The sequence below is a fragment of the Cyprinus carpio genome, chromosome A9, assembly GCF_018340385.1.
Source record: "Cyprinus carpio isolate SPL01 chromosome A9, ASM1834038v1, whole genome shotgun sequence".
Lineage (NCBI taxonomy): Eukaryota > Metazoa > Chordata > Actinopteri > Cypriniformes > Cyprinidae > Cyprinus > Cyprinus carpio.
Window position 1 is genome coordinate 23,144,283 of NC_056580.1, and position 24,985 is coordinate 23,169,267.

Below are 24,985 nucleotides of genomic sequence, written 5' to 3' on the forward strand. Positions count from 1 at the left end.
GTTGAGATTAATGTTAACATTTTAAATGTATGACATCAACAATCCAGATTAGGAATTTCCCTTAGGACTTTAAAAGGAGATTAACCTCCTGTTTGTGCTCCTCATTTAATTAGACTGACCTTTGACCTCAGGGAAACTGCTCTTTGCTAACAAACATATCCTACCTCTCTTCAGTCCTTGGAGACAACTGTCAATATACATTCCGTGGCAACCAACTTCCCCTGCTTCACTGGCTCTCACTTCCAGCTGTAGGTTTTAAAAAAAAAAAAAAAAAAAAAAAAGAAGAATCCTTTTCCACTTCGGTAAGTTTGTTGCGGTATGTCCACCTCATTAACGTCTAGTCAGTGTCACCTGCACATTTTGCCAAAGCTTTTGCATGCCCCTTTTAAGATGATTTTAGCCTTATCAGAAAGCTTTTCTTTGAATGCTCCAGCAGTCCCTCAATCTCTGTGGCGTTTAGTCCTGAGACACCCCTAGTGTCATTGTTCGTAGAAGACTGTTAAATGCTTTTGCAGCTGCTGCTGTCCCCTAAAAATACTGGCAGCCTTGATGACAGCAGTGAAGATAAGTCAGGATCTCCATTCACTTGCTCGCAGAGGTTAAAGATAGGTTGGATGGCTTGTCCTGAGCAGATTGCTTGACTTACATGAGACATTGCAATAAAACTTAAAGAGAAGAACAGTAGCCTTCTGGCCTCCTGAAAATTTTCAGGATTTAGTTGAATGTTCAGAACCTTGTGTTTGTGGCATCAGCATCTGCGTAGCCATCCAAAGGCTTTCAGAGAATGCAGAAGATTTCTGGTAATGGCCATAATTTCATGCGATCTGTCATCAGCCTTAGTAGAGGTGTAGCCCTACAAATTACTAAGACAAGTATGGTGATCACACGTACTCTGCCCCGTTTAAAAACAACGACAACGACATTTGATGCAAATGGTGTAATGTGTCTGCTGTCAACTGATGTGAAATAGCTGATGGTGTTATTTTTCGAAATGCATCATGCATTACTTTATCAGAGAAGGTACTGTGAAGTGTCCTTAAATAAACTGAGCAACTGTGAAATGCCTTTGTGGAAATATCTAAAAACGAAGTGTTCAAAGAACAGATTCAGAGGGGAGCTGCGTGCACGTGTGATTCGGTTTACGAATGTGTGAGGGTGAACACAGAGAGCAGTGACCCCTCAGCTGTTTAGAGGCTCACGTCTCACAGGCTCAATGCTACCTCCTCTGATTTCAGCCATTGGAAGTAATCTGATCTTACCCTGAACCCTGAAACCAGCATCCTGGCAAAGAAACGGTTTGTACAAGCCACTTTATGAAAACCTGCAGGGATTAGCGGTACTCTTTTTGAAACTTCTAAGTTCCACCAGCTGCTAAAGAAGATATTAGCAAGTGTGTTGTTTCTTTATGAGTTGCAACCTGTTGCAATATGGACTGTGCAAAAGGAATAATTGTAAAAATAACATTTAGAGTCTGTTAATAGCTATGCTTTGCTGATAATGACCCGGTGAAATCTCAATATGAACTCAGTTGTCTTCTGTGTTGACGTATTTTCTGTTAAAACAGGAAGTTTTGGTAAATGCTTTCATTATGTTGGATATAAATGTGATTTGCTACTTGATACTAGATGCAGCTGTATAATGGTCATCAGTATATATATATATATATATATATATATATATATATATAAAAAAAAAATATATATATATATATATATGTTTTTTATAGAAAAAGAATGGAATTAAAAACATATATCAGAAGAAAGTTAATTTTGTCAACATTTAGAAATACACTAGCATAAACTCATAGAAGTAAACTCCAATTTTGATATCTCCTGTATGAGACCTGAAACTTGTAAATTACATTTCTCGCCCCATATCTTCACATAAAATAAGTTGAATAAGCCTGAATTCCCCAACAGCTATATACAGTTTAACCCCCTTTTTTTGTAGCTTATGATATGTAGAATTTTTTTTTTTTTACTTTGTTTATGGTTGCAATATGATAAAAATAAATTGTTATTCATAGTGTTTTGATGCTGGCAAGTGTAAGTGCGTCTCTGGAGAGCACTAAACCGCTCTCTCCTTCCCTCTGCTGGCAAGAGAACTGCTAAAGTTGTCAATACCCAGTTATTTTAGATAGACTCCTTATTCTCATGCTGTTTTAACTAGTCAGTCATTTCTTTTCTAATTAGGCCTACATATCAAACTGAAGTAAACCCACAAATGTCTGAGGAGCTGAAATTGTTGCAATGTTCTTTTGTATCCAGGTAGAAGTACTCTAATTTTAAAATGTGTCGTCATTGTTTTATAAGTGACTTTCTTCTGACTGGCTCAGACATGTTGTCTAGAACTATCCAATCATATTTCTAGATATTTGTTTACAAAGGTGGTCGCTGGTCCAACAAGTGATATCTAGTTTTCTTAGAAAACATGGTTTATCTATGGTAACCAAGCATATGATAAATAAAGACACAGACATGGAGATATGTTATGAAGTTAAAACGTGTAAAATGCCTCTACTCACAATATTTTTCAGATGGTTTATTTCCGAGCTCCCCACAGAGTGATCTGCAGTAAACAATGAACCACGAATACTAGGCAAGTAGCAGATCTAATTTCACTACAGTCCAGAAATGAATGTTGTTCAGAGACAAAACATAATTTTCAATCATTTTCATTATTCAGTACTCCATTATTGCAGTTATTCTGCTTAATGTGGTCAATTTTGTTTTTTGTTTACTGAAAATATAACAGTTTTACTGAAGAACAAGAAAAAAAAAGAAAAATCAAGGTAAATATCGCTGATTAAAAGAATAAATGTTTGTCATTAAAGCTGTAATTTTCTGTCATTATGCATAAAATGTGAAAATATTATTTAAGATATATAATAGTAAATAAATTAGCCTTAGCAAGACTTGGCTTAAATAATTACATAATTTGTTACTGGAGAAATGTAACTGAAGTGTTTTACTTATTGTTTAGCCATGTATCTAATGACCCAATATAATATGCAATGGGCAGGTTTTCATAGGTGTAAATGATCAGATGAAAGACTCTTTTGATATTTCATGGGATAGAATAAGCTGATAAACTACCAAACTTAAAGCAAAGGTAGTTTCCCCAGGCTCCAAATACTTTCTCAGATTGCCTCCTGAAACATGAATGGACATGAATGATGAATGTGAACAGCAGCACTTCTTTAGCAAAAAAATGTCTCTCCCATTCATTGCACTTCTGTTGCAGGTGAGCACGTTTGACTTTTACATTGGTCAAAGCACTGTGTGAAAGAATGTTCTAGGCGACGTGCTGAAATGAAGATCTTCTCAGGCAATTGAAAATTTGTGCTCAAGATCTACTGATGTGATTGTTTCCCTTGCTGTCATTTCAATAGGTTCATGCATTTCAGACACTGGAGAGTACCTCTGTATTACTAAGTCAGAGTGACATAAACCTGGCATGACCTCTCAGTTTCCATAGGTGCAAAGCCATCCATTTACACTATTTGTTTTTTTTACATCTACCTCACTGGCAGGTCTATTCCTTTACGACATCGCTGATCTACAGCAGAGCCAAGCTGTCATTTAATATTACTACCTCTGCAAATCGCAAGATCACAAAAATGAATCCTGCTGTCCTACTGTGTTGAAAGATGACAGGCTGTTGATGCATATCAGACATTTGCATTATCTTGGCTATATGAATGAATTCGCACAAGGTTTAGAATGCTGCCTGGATACTAAAGGCCTATAGTGCCCTGTCTCTACTTGTTTTTTAGTTGTTTTTTTTGCCAGGAAACATTTCTACTGGAAGGTGTCTGACTGAGCCAAGTCATTACGAACCGTCTGCCTATTTATTCATTTGTTTAAACATGTTCACATTTAAAGCACAGTCTCTTTAGTCTGAATAAAGATTAAAGATTTAATGCACTGTAGGAAAAGTAGGCCAGATTGTTTGCAAATGAAGAATTGATAGTCTTGCAGTTCATTTGGCAACCACTGTGTGGTGACAAAGAATCAGTATAGTTGTCAGCCTTTGCCATTCCTTCTTTGGTCAGTGATCTATCTATCTATCTATCTATCTATCTATCTATCTATCTATCTATCTATCTATCTATCTATCTATCTATCTATCTATCTATCTATCTATCTATCTATCTATCTATCTATCTATCTATCTATCTATCTATCTATCTATCTATCTAACTAACTGATGAAAACACCAAAATTAATTCCCTATAATTTTTTTATTGCAGTTTGTATATTCAATAGTTAATTTGTCCATTTGTTTCCAGAGTCTAAGTGCCAATGTCTTCCACCCTTACAGATGGAAGATGACCTGAATTGAAGGTGTCAGGGATTTTGATGGCCTTGTGAGACCTGGACAGCACTAACTACCTGCCTCCAGGCACAGAAGTTGAGGTGTAGGGTGGTAACTGAAGGTATGCCGGTCTACATGTGTGAACAAGGCAGTCAGCAGGAGCACCTGGAACCAAATGATGCAGATTCCACTCAGGGGCTTCTCTTGAGAGTGTTCATGACCTTTTGTCCTGATTTCTGTTGAATGTTTTGTTTAAAATCTCAAAAATTCAGTATTTCTTTTTTGAGATCCAGTTTTGTTTCTCACAAACGTTCTCTGACTCTGTTTAGGTGATGTTGCTTACTAAGAAATTTAATCAGACAATGTTTGCGGTTCATGGCGTAGAGCAGATTTTAATTTGATTTGTTTCAAAATCCCACTGTATATTAAACATTAAATATGCTAGCTGTAGTCGGAGCCGATAGCCTAATGGGCTGACGTATAGCGCCGTTGTTCTTAGGGCATCCTAAGTTACAATCCTGGCTTTTGGACCTGTCCTGATCCCATCCCCCCACTCGCTCTCTCACTTCGCTTCCTGTCTAGCTACTGTCCTATCATAGTAAAGGCAAAAATAAATCTTAAAAAAAAAAAAATGCTGGCTGTGTCATTGTCCTTGCCAATTACCTTTTTTCCCCTTCTGTTAGGACACTTTGTCAACCAACTGAAGAGCAGGTTGTGTTATATCTAGATAGATATTATAAGTCTTTATTTTTGTTGAATGCTGGTTTCACCCAAGAGAAAAACAAAACCAGGACAGTCCTGTGACTTGTGGGAGAAGGGATTGTGAAAACCAACATACATGTGTCTTAGAAAGCTGAACTAAAGTGTATTTCTGAATTTATAGAGCACGTAGTTTAATAACACCTACATAACATCTTGTTCTTGAGCCACAGTGTAGTTCTTGTATCACAATGTTTGTCATTATATTAATACCCGAAAAGCGTCAAGTTAATGAGAGAGTTTTTGGAGACCATTGTCATACAATAAACAACGGGAAGCTGTGTTGGAGCTTATCTTACAGCTACTAGATTTATGCACCTAACCCAACCTGAGGCAAAAGACCCCTCATACTGATTCCATAATTAGATAACAGGATTCTTTCATGAATGTCATTGTTAGCAAGTGCCTTATTATTATCAATGTTGAAAACAGTTCAGCTGCTTATTTGTGTGGGAAACATTTTCAGGATTCTATGATAAATATAACTTTCAAGAGAACAGCATTTATTTCAATGTTTGTAACATTTAATATTTAATTAATCTAATTTTAATTTTGTAACATTTGAAATGTCTTTTCTTTCATTTCTTTTATTATTTAATGCATCCTTACTGAAAGTATTTGCTTGTTAAAAAAATATTTTTTTCTTTTAACATTAGTGTGTTCCAATAACACACAGATTTTCTGAAAATACTATGTGAATACACACATTGCTAAAAATTTTGTCATACAAAAAAAAAAAAACCCTTTCAAATAAATTGCCTTATTGTTCTGCATCCAGTCCCAACTGTGTCATAACACCACCAATCCAAATTCCTTGAGAACAGCAGCATACATGGATCAGTCATCAGCTCAGATGTCATATTAGTGGAATATGAGTTACTATTCTAAAAGTTAAAATATGAAATCCACTCTTGACAGAAAAAAAAAAAAAATCCATAACTAGACCAGACACATTCATCTCAAAACAGAAGAGTCTTTGATCCTAGACGTTCCCAAACAGAATGAACTCAAAGGGTCTATGTTTGAAACATAACTGCAGATTATTTCTCCACAACAGCAGCACAAAACAAAAATGATTGGAGTTTAGCTGGAGGACATGGATGAGCACAATGAAGCATGTTTTTTTGAGCAAACATTGACAGAAAAGATGAGGATGTTCTATCACCGGGTGTAAATTAACCACAACTTGGGTCTAAACAGTTTTTTTTTGACAGGAGGAACAAGCTGTAAAATGACCACGAACACATTTATGTCCTATTTGAATTAAAAAAAAAAATTGCTGGAAACACATGTAGGCCTGTGTGTCTTGCAGCTCAATTAAGTCAAGATGGTTTGAACACGAACATTTTTGTTTATCTCATCCCTAGATACAAGATTCTTCAGCAATACACATACAGTATGAAAGTAGTTTGTAGCTTGGTTTGATTTTGTATTTTTTTCTACTGAGTTTAAAATAATAGTGCTCACATTTTGACAACAGTAAAAAAGGTTGAAAAAAAAAAGTTTTTTTTTTCTATTTTCCCATGAAATTTGTCATTAATGCCCAGGCTGGGAAAGAACTGCTTTTCTTCTCAACTAGTGAACTGCGAAATGACTGATAATTGTGAAAAAATGCTGTCTTGGCTCTAGGATCGTCATGTGTTGTGTCTGGTGAAAGGCTAATCTAGTTGTGTATTTGTTTAATTCTGAAGTTACTAACTCTGTTGATTAGATTACCAACCTTTTTCAAACACAGGCCTTCATTCTTTGAACACTGTTTACCTTGATTCTTGCATCTGTGAAGGAAATCTGCTCCCTTAATGTTGGTTGCCAAAAATCTGGTTCATATTCATATTTTTTTTCTAGGTCTAAAGTCCTTCCTGAAATCAAAATTAGTCTACTAATACATTCCTGTCCTGACATAGTAAGCATGTTTTTAGTTTATGGAATACACACTGTGTGATCCAGATGGTCTTGTCTTTATTAAAAGAATAAAACTAAGACTGAGGAACTCAAAGGCTGATCTTTTTCCAGCATCTTAAGGGCAACATAATTTGATTTGAGAGCTGCAGTATAAATCATAAGTTTCAGTTAATGATGACATACATTTTGGTCTGTTTGCCATACAAATCTATGGCTAATGTAGTCATATGGGTTTGTTTTATTTTAATTCTCTTGTCATCACTTTGGAATTTGACAGCAACCACCCCCTTTCACTTCCATTAAATAAAAGAGCATATTCCACAGAGGAAATCAATTCATAAGTGTAATCACATGAGAATATGGAAGCCCGTCTCAATTCCACCTTTTTTCGAATTTCAAGATATAAAATTTCTTTCTTGCAATTCCGAGTTTACATCTCGTAATTCTGTTTTTTCCTCAGAATTCTTAATTACACAATTCAGTTTATTTTACAGAATAAAAAATAAAGGTAATTGCGACATTTTATCTTACAATTCTGGCTTTTTCTTTTCAAAATGACTAGTTTATGTATCACAATTTTAATGTTAGTTTAAGTTTTAGAAAAGTTGTTGCACATTTTTTTTATTAGTTTTTTATATTTCTATTTAGTTTTTATTAAATATTTAAGTTTAAGTTTTAGTACTTCAATTTAAGCCAATTTTTGATAATATCAGTATATATATAGGTGCACTCAACTTGATCATGATTTGATTAATTATCACTGCTGATCACTAGAAAATCTAAAAGACATTCATTTTAAACACAGTTAAGTTTACTGCCAGTTTTCTGAGGTCAGTAATAGTGCAGCATGTATTGCTATTCCTTTAAGAATGTTCACAATGTGCTTTTTTATGTAAATAAACCTTCAAACACCACATCTTACAGTTCAAAAATAACATAGAGTGCAAAAACAATTGCAATAGAATAATAATAGAATTATATCCAGTAGCATGGGAATGCCAACAACATAATATTCAGCATTAGTGCAGCATGCTTTTGCTTGCCAATAAGATTCACAGAATAGAATTCACAGAATGTAAAGAAAGACAACATATTACTTGTTTTTGTTCTTTTACTATTTAAAGGACTTTTTCTAGTTTGTCTGTCTTTGTTGAGTCTGTTGATTCTACTAGAGGGACTGCAAATAATTTATAAATGTCAGTTTATAATCATAATATGCCAGTTTAAACTTAAATCTCTTTATCATTAGTTTAATGTGCCTCTGTCTTATATAAGTTAAAAGAAAGAAAAGAAAGTTAGGTTCTGTTGAAGAAAAAAATAGATGATTAAGGTGATAGAACATTGAATATTTAGCATTTTTCCTTTATAAATACTCATATATTTCTCTGCCATGTTCTTAATGCATTCTTTGCTTTTATAGGAATGCAAAGCTCAACAGGGCTGCTAACGTGTTTCAACAGCAGCACAGATGCTGCTGATCACATCTTTAGCTCCAGAGGCAGTGACTGAACTCAACTAGCATCAGACTCGTCAGCGATCCTCTCCATCTCCTCCCTCTCCTCCTCAGTGAGAGGTTACCCATGGTGCAGAGTGCTTGTAATGAGAACATGCTGGAGATGCTTTGATGAGGTGGTGTTACTGCTGTATGCGTGCATGTGCCAGTGGATGTGTGCATGTGTGTCTGTTCCTCTTCCTCTCTGGGTGACCTGCTGTTCCCAAGAACACTGACCTGACTGGGAAAACAAAAGCTGCACTCTTATTGCGTTCACACTAGTGTATAAATCTGATCGGGCGACAGGTTCTTTTACCTTGCACTTGTTGTAAAGAATGTGCAGTCTGGGTTCAACTTGAAAGAAACCGGAAATATTTTGTGATCACTCTTAAAAGGGACTTTGTTTAATCTCATACTGTCTAGAAGCTTGTTTACCCAAAGTGGTCAATCATTAAAAATCCAAAGAATTATCATGTCTTGTGCTCATTGGACGCGTCTTATCTTGATTCTGATTTCATGAGTCCATTCTAACTGACAGCATACCAGACAGTGACAGAAATATTTAAGAAGTGATTAACTTTTATGTGTGAGAAGCACTCTGCTCACAATGGACTTCACCTTATCCTTTGCATTGCACAAGCACACCATGTAACCCCAAGGTGCACTGCACTCTAGGTCATGCTTCTCTCAAGAGCGCCGGTGACAAGTTCATCTGGAAGACAAATTAGGGCTGGAAGCATAGAAGGAACTCTGTACACATTCAAAATTGTTCCTATTCAGAGCAGGATCAGATTTGTTTATTTTTTGTTGATCCCTTTCTTAATGACAGTTCAAAACTTTCTCAGTACAAAAAAGTTGTTTAAGGTGATGTCATTTTTTCCATGTTAAAATACAATATGCTATCCAAATTTAACATGCAGAGACGGTTTTGTTGGTTATCAAAACATTGCTCTGTTTCAACCAACCTGAGATAGTGACATTGACTCAACCAGTGGTGTGAGTTTGCAGCAGGACTATCCACTTGACCAATGGTCGACAGGGAAATGTTTAGGAAACCTGTTTGAAATTGTTTCCATTTTTTTTACAAATCAGTTTGGTGATGCCGATTCATTTTTGCACCACTAGTGTCAGCAAACACAATTCACAATTCTGTTCGGTGAATGAGAGTGCAGTAATTGTTTTGGTATTTTTGTTTGGTGCCGCAGTGGCATGAATATTACACACTTAACATTTAATAACAGTGATGCCATTGGTTTACTGTTAATAATCTGTCTGCCAACAGGTTAGCAGTGCTATATAATAAAAACTGCAAAAACAGCACTCATTCAGCTTCATCAAAAAAAAAAAATCATTTTTTTCTCCCCACACAGGTTTCCGCAGTCTTGCAGATAAAGCCATTTGATTAACAATTAAATTTGTTTACTACACAATTTATCTGTTTACAAAAAATATGCAAGAATTTCATTAAAAAAAAATATTGACTGATGACAGCTCACTCAGGGTGGAGCTAAGATAAGACTCCAGTCCAGTCTGTGCTGAAATGCTACTGTCAATCAAACTATCATGGGAGGGGCCTGTCTGTGTGACGTCACAAAGACAGGCATCTGAGATCGGCTCGATTTGAGAAAGGGGTAAACATTTTAGTAGATTAAAAAAACACTGGGTGGATTTTTATCATTATAGGGTGGTTGTGTACACACACTGACTACACACATTTCAATTCAAACAACTTGTAAAAGTGCATGTAGCATCCGATGACTCCTTTAAGTTTCTAAGAGAAACAAGAAGAAAAAGCATTCTTTTAACTAATTTGGTCATCCATTTTAGAAATAGGTTTTGTACTTCTAGATTAGGAAAAACTAGCATTTTGAGATCTTAAGAAAATTGTTATTAAGACTTGGAGGGCAAAACATCCATAGAGCTGCAGCACAAGCCTATCAGTTTTCCATCTGTTTCCCAGCCGCAAATATTTAATTACCTCAAAAGAATAAAACAAAGGTATGTGAACAAAATGCAAGTTTTGGCCATTTGCAATCCATATTAAGCACCCACGGCAATATTTCAATCATTAAACAGTGTGACACTCTTAAAGTGCCTTAATATATATAAAACAGTAATATTTAAAGATCAAATTCAGCAATTACTATAATAATGATGCATAGTATACATGCATATGAGGTCGGAATATGAAAGCAATCCGCTTAATAGTTCAGTGTTTTCCTTATCCTAATGGTTTTCTCTGGGAAACCATTTAACGTGAAACTTTGCAAATTGTGTTTATATTCTGGGTTCATATGCTTGCCTGCACAAAATATACACCATCAATAAAGTATTTAATCTTTTAATATCTGCGTTCTACTACATTACTACTTAATGCAAACTGCGTAAAAATAACTGGTGGTCAGTGGAGCAAAGCTTAGGTTTGCCCTCCAGGTGGGCATTCCTATGAGTGTGGGACGTCACATGAAAACTATCAATAAGGTCCAATTTGTTAACATAAGTAAATGCATTAGCTAACAATGAGCAATATTTTAAAGCATTTTTTTTTTATTAATCTGTTAGTGAAAGCATTGTTAGTTCACAGTGCATTAACTAATTTTAACAAATACATCTTTCACTAATGTAAACGTTTAAATCAACATTGACTAATATAAATAAATGCTGAACAAGAAAAAATAAAATAAATAAAAATGCATGATCTCTTAGGGCTTCCGTACTTGACACGGAGAGTGTGTGGCGTCACAGGGGCTGCGAGTGCAGGTAGGTGGGTTGTCCAGGCAGTCAACCCAGAAAGGCTTTAGGACCCAGAGGATTTCTCGTGTCCTTCGGCTGCGTCTCCTTCATCAGTGCGGCTCCCGGATCACTTTCATCAGCTGTGGCACCGGCGCGAGGACTCTTCTCACTCTAAAGCGGGAAACTTTCAGCCACTTTCCAACCAGGATCCCATGTAGCTATCGGAAAGGATCAGTTTTACAAACTGAAATGGCAAGAAGGTATAAGTGAGAAATGCACTTTAGAGAAAAAGCTTTTTGGAGAGTAAATGATAAGGAAGGAAAAAACACTTGTGGTTGATGGTTGCAGGTGGGTCGCGTTTCTAGAGCTGCTCCTCTGCTGCTTGTTGATCGCTCTGTCACCGGCTGCATCGCAGAGGAGAGGTGAGTACAGATCCACACGGGATGCGAACTGGACCATTGGCACTTTTTGGAAAGTCGAGAGATACAGACTTTATCATCTGCTACAGTAACTGATCAAATACAGCAGAATGACAGAATATCGATTGAAGGCCCATTTTGTCTTTTTTTAAGTTCACTCTAGTTTACCTGTTGGATATTAATGACATCTTTTGCAACAATAAGGCATTGTTTTTCTGCCTGCACACTCAGGCCAGAAGTTGCAATTCCCACCACCCCAAATAAATTATATTTTTAAATATACATTAAATTAAATTAAATGCTACTTAAAATAATGTTTCATTAAAATACTTGGAAAATCTCAATAAATTAGTTTTGCAAATTCAACATCCATCTATCTATCTATCTATCTATCTATCTATCTATCTATCTATCTATCTATCTATCTATCTATCTATCTATCTATCTATCTATCTATCTATCTATATCTTTTGTTTTTCTGGTGTACATGTTATCCAAATATTTTGACAGGTTCAGACTGTTTTTTGTTTAAATTAGGTCTGTTTAATTTTCCTCTTTGCTATGTTATTAGACAAAGACCTTAGGGCAAAATTTGCTTACAGATTGATTTCCTCCATCCGGTGTCTTTCTCAGTGATTTTGTGAGTATTAGCCTGACTTGAAGTTTCTGCAGTGGTTTGTGGGATCTGCATACACCATACAGTAGTTTTGGAAGTGATGGAGTGTCTTCCGATGTGTACCATTCTACCATGACTTAAGTTGCAGACCATTTAATTAAGAAAAGGTCAGTACAGCTGTCATGTGTGGCAGTCCTAAGAAACCGAGAACCTCTTTATAAATATTTGATTGACAGAGATCACTGTTGCTGTCATTACATTATAGAAGGATAATAGACAGACTTGAATCAAGGTTTGTGGGTGTGCCATGATCTGCATTTTTGATCGAGGCACTAAAATACTTGAGTTTTTCATCTCAAATAATAGATACCTTGAAGGACTGTTTCCCTGGATGGTATATAGATTTATGATTTTGAAAAGGTAACAAAGAGCTCAAGTGTTCACTTTGTGGCTCTGTGTCAATGTCTATTTGATCGTTTTATCGCTTTATTTTGAAAAAATCTGTACTAGTTTAAATGATCACAGATCAGTTGAATTTTGTTTAAGAGACTGATATTGTGTTAGGACCAAACTGCTTTCTTGCCTCATAGTGGACTTTTCTTTTGTTGCACCATCGTTATGTCGCTCTTTGACTGATCGTGGCCTGAGGCTGCACAGCAGGCCGGAGGAAAACAGCTGTAAAATGACACCCAACTGGGATATTTAATCGCTGAGTGAAATTACGCATTAAAAATCACAGCAAACAAGGGTTCCCACCTGCTGTATAAGAATGCATAAGCAATAGGAGGCAGGAAAGTCCTGTTGAGAGCTCTGTGGTTGCATGTAACAATACGCTTTTACCCAAAACAAAGCTTTCTCCGTGCTCTGATACCTGGAGACCAAATAACCTCCAGGACCTGTTCTCTGTGTAGTACTTTTTAAAGTTACAAGCCTGATTTCATATTTAAAGAAGGGTTATATACAACAGTTCTATAAAAATAAAAGTTAATATTTAGTAACTTATTTTAATCTGGCTGTAGGTAAAGGAACATTAGTTTGTATTTTTTTGTGTGTGTTTTTATTATTTATTTGGACTTTGGTAATTCTGACACCTCTTTCATTGCTGATTCCTCACAACTTGTTTTTTTTTATTACATAAAATCTAATCTGTTTCTTGTTGGAATAATGATCTCATAGCATTTACATCCCTTCCACATTAGCTTCAGAAAATATCATCAACTTTGTGTTGCATTTCCATTACGGAATAATTTATTGTTGGAAATCAGTTTGATGAGGCTAAAAAGGGTGGATTAAACATGATATGACATGATTACTTTAAATGAAAGTTCTGATGCTAGATTTATGTTAACTGCCTAAACATGTTTTACTGAGTCCTTTGAACACCCACAGGCACTAACATATGTGTTAATCATATTTTAAAATGAATGCAATGCCATTTTCATGACACAGATAAAACTTAAAAGTCACACATTACTAGGGTTGCAAAGGGGTGGAAAATTTCCGGAAACTTTCCAAAAATCCCTGGAATATACCAAAAAAATCCTGGAAAGTTTCCAAAATTTCCGAAATTTACTGGAAATTTTCCACCTTGTTGCAACCCTACACATAACAACTTAAAAGTCCTTGAGTTTTCATTTACTTTTTACACATTTGATCTATGGTATGTTTGATGAAAGGGTGTGATCCATGTGCGAAGCGTGACCAGCAATCTTGAAGGTGAATGGCAGTGCTTTTTTTAAAGGAAGTTAGGAAAGAAAATTAATTAGGTTATACTTTATTTCAAGCTGTCCTTGTTACAGTGTAATTATATATTTAAGTACTGAGTAATATTAATTAACTACATGTACTTACTATATGGTTAGGTTAGGACTAGGGTTTGGGGTAGGGTTACTTGCATGTAACTAATGAATTGTTATAATAGAAAGTACATGTAACGTGTAACAAGGACACCTTAAAATTAAAGGTTTTACTATTAATTATTTTGTCATTATTTTCAGATTTGCATGTTTTTAATGGTGCTCATTTTTCTTTTCTGGAGCTTGGCAGTAAAAATCAACATCCACTTTTTTTGTGTGTGGACTGCTACTACATTTTCCCTTTTGCATTACCATTCTTTTAGAAGAAACTAAAAGTGCAGAGGGACGTTCTTGATTCTGTCCTGGTTCAGCAACTCCTGTGGTTTCAGAAATCCACAGTTTTTCCAGTCAATAAACAGATCCACTTATAGCTGAGTCTTTTTTCCCCACTCAGACTCTAGTGGGGGCCCATTTTTCTGGCTGAGAAGTGTTGATGCAGAGATGTGAATTGGATTTTTCTTTAACCCACCTCTTCTTTTCAAGGGGAACAGTGGAGACGGCATTATCCTGTGAGCTGAATGGGCTGTATTTAACCCACTTTGTGAGAATGGGAGCCCTTGGGATCAAGAGATGGCTAAAGTGTGTGTGTGTGTGTGTGTGTGTGTGTGTGTGTGTGTGTGTGTGTGTGTGTGTGTGTGTGTGTGTTTGTGAGAGAGAGAGAGAGAATGTGTGTTGGTGCACTTCTCATGTACCTCATCAGTACAAAGAGTCTGGATTTGTTATTAAACTGGAGGCATTGTGATATGGTAACAGTTGATGCAGAGGATTCACAAAGTTGTCAAAGAGACTAGTAACTCTCATTTCTTTTTTTCCACTCTTAAAACTTGTCTATCTTTAGCCATTGCATGTGTTTTGGATATGTAAATGTTCACAGTTCATACTCCATGTGATGTTCTCACACCATTAATAATAAATTAATAGTTCATGGGTTGCATGGTAGATATTAGCAATTTATTTGAATTCAGGTTCTTTTAAATACAAATTAAGATTTTTAAAACTCCTAAGATTGGTGGTTCTTAAATGGTTTTCCTTCAGGACCAAATTTTATAACATCAAGCAGTGACCCAACACAAGATTGTTTATCATCCAAAAGTAAACAAAAAATGTTCAGATACTTGGAATGCACAGAGAATATACTTCCTCTCCCACATCATCATGCTATTTTTCATAGTTAATGTGTTTAGTTAGACAAATTGACCCATGCAATGACCTACAGTATATTCAATGAGGCATATCTCACACCTCCACATGAAAAATATATACCAAAGATTGAAAGTTCATGTAGAAGGTTTGCCTGCTGTGCTGCCTGTGGCTTTTTGCCTCACAAAATTTGAAACCTATGTAGGCTATATGCAACACGGACTTTATTGTTTGAAACAGTCTAGCAAAGTTATCTAACATTGTGGTGTTTGAGGTAATTCATTTTTTGGTGATCTAGGCTAGATATGGGTCAAAATGACCTCTCTTTGTTTGTTAATTAGACAAGCAGTTATCGACCAATGAACTCACAATGGCCAAACAATGTCTTTTCAATAGTCTTGCAGATTTGCTTTAAATAGATGCATGTTTTGGAGATGTGATACTCTAGTATGCCAGCTAAAAGGGTGGGGACTGCACTGTTGAACAGGAACTGACTGTGACACATCTGTGTTTTACAGCACAGTGTTGTAATCTGATTACAGTAATCCTGCGAGAACAGAGGGTACTGTTAACATTCAGTGACAGGAATGAGAACATATGTTTCTAGCATGCATAATGTCTGAGATCTAGGGCAGATGAGATCAGAAGTGTAGTATTTGTAGCAGGTATGTAAGTTATTGTTTTGTTTGATAGATTTAATTTAGAACCCAATTCATCCCTAAAAAAGAATCATAACCTTAAAGGAATAGTTCACCTAAAAATGAAAATTTGATAAATGTTTACTCACCATCAGGCCATCAAAGATGTAGATGAGTTTCTTTCTTCATTGGAACAGATTTGGAGATATTTAGCATTACATCACTTGCTCACCAATGGATCCTCTGCAGTGAATGGCTGCCATCAGAATGAGAGTTTGGACAGCTGGTAAAAACATCACAATTTCTTATGATGAAGAAACAAACTCAAATACATCTAGGATTGCCTGAGGATGAGTACATTTTAAGCAACATTTCATTTTTGGTTTCTTTAACTTTATTGGGTCACAAAGTTGAATTTGCTCTTTGTTTGCTTGGCACAATGAACTATCAGCTGTCCCACCAGTGCATTTGTGTCCTCTCAATAAAAGCAGGTGTGCGCTGTGGCTATTCATGAGGTCAGAGATGAAAGGTCTCTCATTTTGGTCCAGTTCCATAAATGCAGCTCTGTCTAAATAATATCTTCCTGAGATAATTAGGTCTATTCTAAGTGGTGATTTAGTGAGCTTTAAACCACAATTGAATTCTAGAAAATATTTGCAGACATGTACTACCAGCTCATACTACTAGATATTTTGCTTAGATCATGTAGCATGTCCTCTTCCTTTTCAGGGTGAGGCTGTAAGCGCTAGCAGCTGTTGTTTGTATTTTTTTTTGTGTAGCATCTGTCCTTGGTCTCTGAACCTCTTGCTCTCACACTGAGCTTCAGCAATTCAGTGCCAAAAATCAATAGGAAAACCATAATTACAGCTCTTGGGTCATGAAAGGATGATTTGTTATACTGTTTATGGACTGCACCCTACTATCGTCATGGCTAATTGGCCACTGAGCAGCCCCTGAGTGCACCTGAAGTCCTTCCTGTCCAGGTTGAAACCCTTACTTTTTTCACTCCCTTCACCTGTAATTGTGGCAAAAGTTTACCTCTATAGTGTTATTTGACAAATGACAGGCCAAAGGGTTCTGTACACATCTCAGATTCCCCCGAAAATGCACCTGTAGTTTAAAGGCGTTAAAGTTAAATAGGAAAAGTTGACTTTTGGTGAAATTGCATTATGCCAACATAGACACTGTGTGTACTTTTATTGTAAGGTGTACTGTGTAAAAGATGATGGATTGACTTCCTATTTGGGTTTTACAGACAGTATCTTGCTTTTGCAGCTGCTGTGGAAGAAGATTGTGTTGATAAGGAAGGGTAGATCGGTGGGGAGGGTGACTGTTATCTTTATTACTGTCTGTTGTTATTGGTGTAAAATTGCACTTCAGTGGATCTGAGGCTGGTTGGAAAGATTTTTGGCCTGTCGCTTGTAAGCCAGGAGGAATGATGCTTAGGAGATGTCTTGTCCATTATTTAATGTAGCTCTTTAAAATGTAACATTTTAGTGTTTTTTATTTATTTAAGAAATTAGTACTGTTATTCAGTAAGTATTCATTAAATTCTAAGACTTTTACATTGTTTCAAAAACATTCTGAATTCTTTTGAACTTTCTATGCATCAGAGAATCCTAAAAAATGGTGCCCACAAAAATAGCCTTTTGATCAAAGAGCCATTGTTGCAAAGGACATTTAAAATGTTGAATTCAAAAGGAAAATGTAAAGAAATAATCAATTGAATAAACTAATTGTTTGACTTTTTGAAAAAGTTGATTAATGAAAATTAACAGCCATTTTAAGGAATCTTCAAAAAAAATCTCTGTCCTAATAAACTTATCAATTCAGAAATGTAATAAAACTGCATTTAAATTATTGAAAAATGTATAATATTGGTTAATTTATATATACAACAAAATAACATCATAAATATTCAATATATCACACAGCCCTACCTAACACTTTTTTTTGTTTGTTTTTGTTGGCTCTGACATTTTTTTCCAGTAGGAGATATATGAAATATGATTGTGCAGATAGTCATCTCGGCAGTATAGGACTGCCAACAGGAAAATGGTTTCCATCCCTACCAGGTGTAGATTTGTCAGGCGCAAAGCGTTGTTTGGCCCTTGTGTGAGAAGTACGATTCCCTTACCTGGCACTTTATCCTCCCACCAACTTAAGAAGTGTTTACATGTCACAAGTAACACTCTGCTGAACGCAGGGCTGCATGAAATCCGATACAACGTCCAACGAAATCCATACCAGTGCCTTTATTCTCATAAATGAAAGTAGGATTTGAATGACCATCACTTTACACCACACAAGACTATTATCAATTTTCTTGATAAGGATTTTTCTTTTCTTTTTGTAGGTTCTGTGTTTATAAAATAGGTTTTTAATGCTGTTCACTCTCAAGTCTTCCTTGATGCAGCTTTTGAAAGATGATGTTTGGAATTCCCTCCTTTCATTCATTCTTTCACCAACTGCAGTCCACGAACAGTTCTCTTGTTTCACCCCACATAAATCTTTCTCCCCAATGGTGTGAAAGACATCTGTCCCCTGGGCAGGGGTGATTACCATCGAGAGCAGTGGGCTTGAGAACAAAACACAGATTTGCAGAGGTCCTTTACCCAATTCTCTCTCTCCTGAGTGTTCTGGGAGTGGGGGTTGAGGTCAGATATGGGAGACAGTATCATTCATGCTCTTTTTTTGTTAGAGGAAGAATGCAATTAGAATTAACACTCTAAAGGCCCTCTCGAGGCAGGTGCAAAAACCCTGTTTTCTATAGCAACACCTTTTTCTATAGGAGCTCACATGAAATGGCATTAAAGGATCCTCTCAGTTCTCACTGCTAGTGCGGCTCTCTTCTTTAAGTTGACAGCTAGAGGCATGTTAAGGCATGTACAAATATTGAACAAATATTGTGCTGTGTGCATTTTCTCCCCTTCTCTGATTTCAGGAGTGGTGAGTCAGGGGTGTGTGGGTTTTGCTTGGATGTATGTTTAGTTTGAAAAGAAGTTGATTTATTTGAAGACTTGAGGGACTTGTTAAAGGGATAGTTCACCAAAAAAAAAAATAAAAAAAAATTCTGTGGTCAGTTGCTTACCCTTATGTCGTTCCAGACTTGTATGACTTTTTTCTTCTTCTGTGGAAACCAACATGACAATACTTTTTTTTCATCGATTTTTTTTGTAACATCATAAATGACTTTTGATCAGTTTAATGCATCCTTGTCCAATAAAAGTTATTTTATTTATTGCCCAAAACCTTAAATAGTATTGTATATATTGTATGACCTCACAAGTCTTGAAATATGGTACATGAGTCATATGGATTCCTTTTATATTGTTATTTTATGAAAGCTTCTGTCCCCATTGTAAATACAAAGAGAAGAGTATGGAAAATAGTCTTCATGTTTCCATTTGTGTTCTGCAGAAAAAAAAAAGTCAAATGGGTTTATAAATGTAAATTTTCATTTTGGGGTGAACAATTCCTTTAAGCGTGTCCATAGATGCCGAATCTGTTTATTGAGATGCATAAGGATGCATCTAATTTGCTAAATACAAACAGAATGCAGGGGCTGGAAGTAAGTAGTAATTTTTCACTTTGGAGTTTTTTTGTTAATTGCATGGGCTTGGATCAGCACAAATGCCAAAGCATCACTTTGCTCAGCATGCTTGGAGACCGCAACTGTCCTGTCTCTGAGCTAGAACTGAAACAGTGTAGGAAGTCCTCTGTTCTTCTCTGTAATGTAGGCCAGATGGCACAGTGCCATGCTTTGAGACATTCACAAAAAGGGAAGGGAATTAAGCCAATTGTGGAGTAGTTAGAACATTAGAGAGCAGTGAAAGATTTGCCGATCTATTCCTTTACAAAGCTATGGAGTTATCCACACAAGCAGCCATCATTTTGGACGAGTCAACAGTTGAATCACTTGTTACAGGGTTTTTGGTTGAAATTTCCCAGGCTGCTTTGCTGTACAGTAACTTGGAGTTCATTGAAGTGCTTCAGGTTTATAATGCCTTGATGCACCAGTTACCCTGGCTACTTTTCTGCATGCTTGAAAATTACAGTTTAGATAACTGGTTGCGTGATAGTTGACGTTTTCCATTGCCCCAAATCCAGTTCTTGTAAGCCAAAGCCTCCAAATTTGGAGCGTTAGATTTTTTTTTACCCTCCCTTGTAGTGTTATACAATCTTTGGCACTGCTTTCCCCCGTGTTCTGGAATTTTATGCAACTGATGTCTATTTTGTCCTTGAGTTTTCTTTTATCCCTTTTTTGAACTATAATGCTGTGTAAAGTAAGCCGCTATTCACATTTCTTTGGATTTGCTGATTTATTTGTACTGACTGTAGAGAAGAACTGCTTTAAGTTACAGATGAGAAGTTAGGATTGAGAACTGAATCATTTTCAGGATGTTCGGATTTGTTAATTTTTTGAACATCTGATTTTATCCACTGATGATACAGTTGTATAACATTGCTACAGTATTTTCTGATTCTAGTGTTTCATATCAAAAGTTATTGTTTAGATGTGCTGTGAGTTTGCTGTTTGAACGAAATACTTGAATTTAAACAAATAGATGCATCTTGCTGTTGTTATTTTTGCAGATTGCACACAACAAGAAATATACAGTGTAGTTCAATTTGCAAATTGAATGACTTCTGAGAATTCTCATAGGTATTAAATTGGCATCACATTTACTCTCTAAACTAAAAGTTGTATGTTTTTTAATATGCGACTTGAAATAATTTGAACATGACGGTACTGTGTAATGTTTAAAGTTTGTGTGTTACTGGTTAAAAAATAAAAAATGGAATTTAAAAATGCATTTCGAATATACTGTATAGTAGGGGTGTGCCGGTTTCAGAATTGGTGATGACGGTTATGACGTGAGTCAAATGTGACGGTTTATAACATAACCGGCGGGGGGGGGGGGGGGGGTATTAGTTTGAATAAGCGAGCAGACACTGATTAGCTACTTGCTCTACGTTTATTTAAAATTAACAGCAAGACAACTAGCAGTGAATGTGATTTCCATTACATGAATCACACACAGTGAACAAATCCTTAACAAAAAAAAAAAAAAAAAAACTTTGCAATGAACGTGCTTTGTTTTAAATAAATCACACACAGTAAACAAAACCTTTTAAAACAGTAGGCTACTTGTAACAAATACAGTTTTTTTTTCCACATATTCTGCAGACAGGCTCATCAAGATTTTCTGGTTTTCCGTTGCCATCTGGTTTTAAACCCGAAATGTGCCCATATAGGCGATGTAACATTTTTTTTCGCAACGAGATCTATCGGTTTTACCTTTCTTCACGAAGTTTTAATTTGATCCGGAACATGTTCCGTCACCTCCGACGTTGGATCCGGAACATTTTTTATTGGATCCGGCACCTCAGTCCTATGTCACTATGGGAAATTAATCGCCTAAATTAAAAACATTTAATTAATATTTGTGTAGTGTTAAATGTTGTTATCGATAGAGATACGCAGATGGGGTATTATTTCATCCGCAACCACATCACAAAACTCATCATTCGCGCCAACGTTTTTTGAGCAAATTTCAAAGCCGCAACCGCCCGCCATCCGCTGATTGTTTTGCGGTCTATGGACGATGCAATGCTTTGCTGATGCGAGCCGCAAAAAAAAAAAGCCCTTGTCTGTTCTAGAAAGGATGCAGCAAAGATATTTAATGCTAATGTATGAGGCATAGGCCTACGCTGAGTTTCATTTACGATGAGATGCGCTCTAGTTCACAGTGCAGTGCGCTGGCGCTTCCATGTCACGGTTATCATTGTCTGCTATATTTGCTTTTTATTTATAAAAATACATGCATTTGGTTGATGAAACATTTATTAAAATTAAGATAAAATTTGTACAAAACGAAATTTGTTTTTAAGAAGGGTTTTCTACAAAGCAAAATTTAATGAAGTGGTAAATATCATGTCTGACGATTTACAAAACTTCATTAAGTGGTAAAAACCATGTCTCCCGATATATTGCGCATCTTATAATCCTATCTAAAAAATGAAAATTTTTGATAAAAAATGTTTGTAAAAAATATTTTAATGACACGGTTTTGGCGGTTATAGAGTTCTAATGACGGTTTTCAACTATAACCGCCGGTCTCACGGTTATATACTAACCGTCACACCCCTACTGTATAGGCAGTTTTTGTCAAAATGTATATCAACAAAATTTTGTAGGCTGTATATTGTAATACACATGTTTTTTTTTTTTTAATTAATACTTTTATTCAGCAGGAATGCATTCGGTTGATCAAAGGTGTCAGGAAAGGCATTTATAATATTATAAAAGGTTTCTATTTCAAATAAACTCTTGAACATACTTTTGAACGTTCTATTCATCAAAGAATCCTGAAAAAAATAAATAAAATGTATCACTATTTCCACAAAATATTAAGCAGCACAACACATCTTTCTTGAGCACCAAATGATTTCTGAAGGATCATGTGACGCTGAAGACTGGAGTAATGAGGTCAGTCTGAGTTTAGGCCTGTAAGAATAGAGAGCAGCTGGGTCAGGTCCATGATTTTTTCTAGCTTAGGTCTTGATGTAGATTCATTGCCTATGAATGTCTCCTGTTTTTGGAGTGCATTTGCTCCATCTACAAAACACACAGAGTTAATGCACAGAATTAATAAACAGAGTTAACGCGTGCTCTCCTGAGGCAAGTGTCACCACAGTTCTCAGAGAGATTTTTTCCCTCAGATTATCATTCCTTTGCCCTTTTTTATCTTGAGTCGAGTGGCTGGAAATCTTAGACCCTCTTTGGAAATCATCTTACAGAAAACAATGCGACCGGTGGTCTCTTTTCAGTCTGACTGCCGCTAATTGCGGGACAGGCACGGCTCGACTGATGACAGGTCCCTTTGTCATGCTCAGTGGTCCTGTTGAATCTAAAGCTTCTGATGTTGCTTGAGGCAAGTCGTCACCCCTTAGACAATTTCTTACTTCATTACACAGGATTACCATGTCAATTTAAGAAGGGTAGGTTATGGTTACATGTGAGCATCTAGAGATACGTTTGCTTCGGAGTTCTGTTTTATCAGTGACTTAGACTTATCTTAATCATTCTTACAAACAAGCAAAAAGGTCACAGTTGGTCCGCTAATCCTTAAGTATTGGCTTTTTCTTTAACAGTCAGTCACCAAACAAATGGGATTAATTTTGAAGCCAGGACCATTTCGTTCCCCATGCCGTGGAATTTCATGCTAGCTTGGAGTCATACTTTCAAAGAATGTGTTTGAAGTTGTACGGTTCGCATAATATCTGGGGTTTTCCATAAAGCATAGGTGGGATTATGTCGATGTGTGTTTTGACATGACTGGGAATCTGTTTTGTGTGTTTCTAGCTCATTTGAGTGTGCCAAGCACCACTCTTTTAGTTCGCTCTTGTTTTGTATCAGTGAGTGAAGCTGTTTTGAACCTAAGATGATAACCAGAGTTATTTTTATTCAAGCATGTGTATACCAGGCCCACGTTGTATTGTTCTAACAGATCCCTGTTCCAAAATGCTATCTACATCTTTGCTGGTGATTCATGAGCCTGGCAATGAACAGACAGCAGAATCAGAATGCAATGCTCTGACCACAACCGAATGTTGGAGTGTTTTTATTTCACCATTATTCATAATTCATACAAGATACAGTATCAGAAGTAGACTAAGAGTAATGCCTGCTTCAACATGTGAAGCTGCTTTGAAACAATCTCCACTGTATAAAGTGTTACATAAATAAAGATGACTTCACATGTTGAAAGTACACATTATTCAAAAGTTAGGGGTCGGTAAGATTTTTTAAATGTTTTGAAAAGTCTTTTGTGCTCACCAAGGCTGCATTATTTTGACCAAAAATACAGTAAAAAGAGTAATACAATGAAATATTAGTATAATTTGAAATAATTGTTTTCTGTTTTAATTTATTAAAAATGTAATTTCATCATGTGTTAGCAAAGCTGAATTTTCAGCAGTCATTACTCCAGTCTTCAGTGTTACATGATCCTTCAGAAATCATTCTAATATGCTGATTTAAAGAAAAAAAAATCATAAATTGAAAAGTAATATTGAAGCATAATTTGGAATTTAAGATTAATTGTGATTTATTTTGTTCTGTTGATAGCTATCATTTTAACAGTTTGGCAGAAATGCTAATTATTTAATATTTAAACTGTTTTGTTCAATCTCGCTCTTTTTTTTTTTCACACAGTAAAAATGGATCATGAATGTTGGTCCATCACATCATATTAGGTGGTCCTTCACATCAAGAAGTTTGAACTCTGGAATAGACAAATAATTTGTATGTGATAATTGTAGTCACGCGTTCAGTGACTGTCTGACTGCTTGTAAAGGCATCACAGGAGACTGATGTTAATACCAAGTATAAACAAGGCCAAAGTCTGTTTTCAAAAGAAATCAGTATCTAAACTGTGGGATCTTTTCTAAATTGTTGATATGAGGTCAAAAGGCTTTAATATGTTGGCCTGATTATTGGAAGTAAAAATTACAGACAGTGATCATTTAAAGACTCTAAACCTCTTCATCTCCCCAAAAACAAAGAGAGTTTTATCATTTGTGAGCTGTGCCTCTAACTAAAAGCTTGTCATTATATGGGAGTTCTCGCACAGTGACTTTGAGACCATCAAAGTAAGTAGTTAAGAGTCAGATTTTGTGCACACCAAAGGTGTGAAGATTAAATGACTCAGAATCATGATTATGGATCCAGTGTTTGCTTCACAACTTGGGAACCATCCCAAGAGCAACCGCTCAGTTTAAAAATGTCTGTCTTGTTCTCCACCTTCTCTGTAGTGAAGACACCATATTTATATTGCATATAAAAAAATTAGTTATGTGCAGTAGCTTATTTTTATTCCTGTTTTAATTATAATTCAAAATGGAGGATCTGACATTTAAGACACATCCGGCTGAGTCCCAAATCCGTGGTAATGCTATCGACTAAACCTTAGAAAACCTAAACAAACTACAAATTGTTATCTGCAAATCTTTTCCAGACCACATTATTTAGATCACTTGTAGATGGAGTAAACAATTCGTTATTCATCCTATATCACAAGTTATGTTAACATCACCAAATGAAAAAA

The 24,985-nt window shown here is 35.9% G+C and overlaps 1 protein-coding gene across 1 annotated transcript in view; it reads right to left on the reverse strand.

Annotated features, from left to right (window-relative positions):
* LOC109096063 (obscurin-like protein 1) overlaps positions 1-740 on the reverse strand; it is a 33,163-nt gene extending 32,423 nt beyond the window's left edge. Inside the window, 1 exon segment of the mRNA XM_042764490.1 lies at positions 165-740. The gene's annotated coding sequence lies outside the window, so the exon portion shown is untranslated.
* Between the last annotated feature and the right edge of the window lie 24,245 nt (positions 741-24,985).